We start from the raw sequence: 2,500 nt of genomic DNA on the forward strand, positions 1-2,500 counted from the left end.
TTTAGGGTTTAGGGTTTAGGGTTTAGGGTTTAGGGTTTAGGGTTTAGGGTTTAGGGTTTAGGGTTTAGGGTTTAGGGTTTAGGGTTTAGGGTTTAGGGTTTAGGGTTTAGGGTTTAGGGTTTAGGGTTTAGGGTTTAGGGTTTAGGGTTTAGGGTTTAGGGTTTAGGGTTTAGGGTTTAGGGTTTAGGGTTTAGGGTTTAGGGTTTAGGGTTTAGGGTTTAGGGTTTAGGGTTTAGGGTTTAGGGTTTAGGGTTTAGGGTTTAGGGTTTAGGGTTTAGGGTTTAGGGTTTAGGGTTTAGGGTTTAGGGTTTAGGGTTTAGGGTTTAGGGTTTAGGGTTTAGGGTTTAGGGTTTAGGGTTTAGGGTTTAGGGTTTAGGGTTTAGGGTTTAGGGTTTAGGGTTTAGGGTTTAGGGTTTAGGGTTTAGGGTTTAGGGTTTAGGGTTTAGGGTTTAGGGTTTAGGGTTTAGGGTTTAGGGTTTAGGGTTTAGGGTTTAGGGTTTAGGGTTTAGGGTTTAGGGTTTAGGGTTTAGGGTTTAGGGTTTAGGGTTTAGGGTTTAGGGTTTAGGGTTTAGGGTTTAGGGTTTAGGGTTTAGGGTTTAGGGTTTAGGGTTTAGGGTTTAGGGTTTAGGGTTTAGGGTTTAGGGTTTAGGGTTTAGGGTTTAGGGTTTAGGGTTTAGGGTTTAGGGTTTAGGGTTTAGGGTTTAGGGTTTAGGGTTTAGGGTTTAGGGTTTAGGGTTTAGGGTTTAGGGTTTAGGGTTTAGGGTTTAGGGTTTAGGGTTTAGGGTTTAGGGTTTAGGGTTTAGGGTTTAGGGTTTAGGGTTTAGGGTTTAGGGTTTAGGGTTTAGGGTTTAGGGTTTAGGGTTTAGGGTTTAGGGTTTAGGGTTTAGGGTTTAGGGTTTAGGGTTTAGGGTTTAGGGTTTAGGGTTTAGGGTTTAGGGTTTAGGGTTTAGGGTTTAGGGTTTAGGGTTTAGGGTTTAGGGTTTAGGGTTTAGGGTTTAGGGTTTAGGGTTTAGGGTTTAGGGTTTAGGGTTTAGGGTTTAGGGTTTAGGGTTTAGGGTTTAGGGTTTAGGGTTTAGGGTTTAGGGTTTAGGGTTTAGGGTTTAGGGTTTAGGGTTTAGGGTTTAGGGTTTAGGGTTTAGGGTTTAGGGTTTAGGGTTTAGGGTTTAGGGTTTAGGGTTTAGGGTTTAGGGTTTAGGGTTTAGGGTTTAGGGTTTAGGGTTTAGGGTTTAGGGTTTAGGGTTTAGGGTTTAGGGTTTAGGGTTTAGGGTTTAGGGTTTAGGGTTTAGGGTTTAGGGTTTAGGGTTTAGGGTTTAGGGTTTAGGGTTTAGGGTTTAGGGTTTAGGGTTTAGGGTTTAGGGTTTAGGGTTTAGGGTTTAGGGTTTAGGGTTTAGGGTTTAGGGTTTAGGGTTTAGGGTTTAGGGTTTAGGGTTTAGGGTTTAGGGTTTAGGGTTTAGGGTTTAGGGTTTAGGGTTTAGGGTTTAGGGTTTAGGGTTTAGGGTTTAGGGTTTAGGGTTTAGGGTTTAGGGTTTAGGGTTTAGGGTTTAGGGTTTAGGGTTTAGGGTTTAGGGTTTAGGGTTTAGGGTTTAGGGTTTAGGGTTTAGGGTTTAGGGTTTAGGGTTTAGGGTTTAGGGTTTAGGGTTTAGGGTTTAGGGTTTAGGGTTTAGGGTTTAGGGTTTAGGGTTTAGGGTTTAGGGTTTAGGGTTTAGGGTTTAGGGTTTAGGGTTTAGGGTTTAGGGTTTAGGGTTTAGGGTTTAGGGTTTAGGGTTTAGGGTTTAGGGTTTAGGGTTTAGGGTTTAGGGTTTAGGGTTTAGGGTTTAGGGTTTAGGGTTTAGGGTTTAGGGTTTAGGGTTTAGGGTTTAGGGTTTAGGGTTTAGGGTTTAGGGTTTAGGGTTTAGGGTTTAGGGTTTAGGGTTTAGGGTTTAGGGTTTAGGGTTTAGGGTTTAGGGTTTAGGGTTTAGGGTTTAGGGTTTAGGGTTTAGGGTTTAGGGTTTAGGGTTTAGGGTTTAGGGTTTAGGGTTTAGGGTTTAGGGTTTAGGGTTTAGGGTTTAGGGTTTAGGGTTTAGGGTTTAGGGTTTAGGGTTTAGGGTTTAGGGTTTAGGGTTTAGGGTTTAGGGTTTAGGGTTTAGGGTTTAGGGTTTAGGGTTTAGGGTTTAGGGTTTAGGGTTTAGGGTTTAGGGTTTAGGGTTTAGGGTTTAGGGTTTAGGGTTTAGGGTTTAGGGTTTAGGGTTTAGGGTTTAGGGTTTAGGGTTTAGGGTTTAGGGTTTAGGGTTTAGGGTTTAGGGTTTAGGGTTTAGGGTTTAGGGTTTAGGGTTTAGGGTTTAGGGTTTAGGGTTTAGGGTTTAGGGTTTAGGGTTTAGGGTTTAGGGTTTAGGGTTTAGGGTTTAGGGTTTAGGGTTTAGGGTTTAGGGTTTAGGGTTTAGGGTTTAGGGTTTAGGGTTTAGGGTTTAGGGTTTAGGGTTTAGGGTTTAGGGTTTAGGGTTTAGGGTTTAGGGTTTAGGGT

This window comes from Phoenix dactylifera, chromosome 3 (genome assembly GCF_009389715.1).
Source record: "Phoenix dactylifera cultivar Barhee BC4 chromosome 3, palm_55x_up_171113_PBpolish2nd_filt_p, whole genome shotgun sequence".
In the NCBI taxonomy this organism is placed as follows: domain Eukaryota; kingdom Viridiplantae; phylum Streptophyta; class Magnoliopsida; order Arecales; family Arecaceae; genus Phoenix; species Phoenix dactylifera.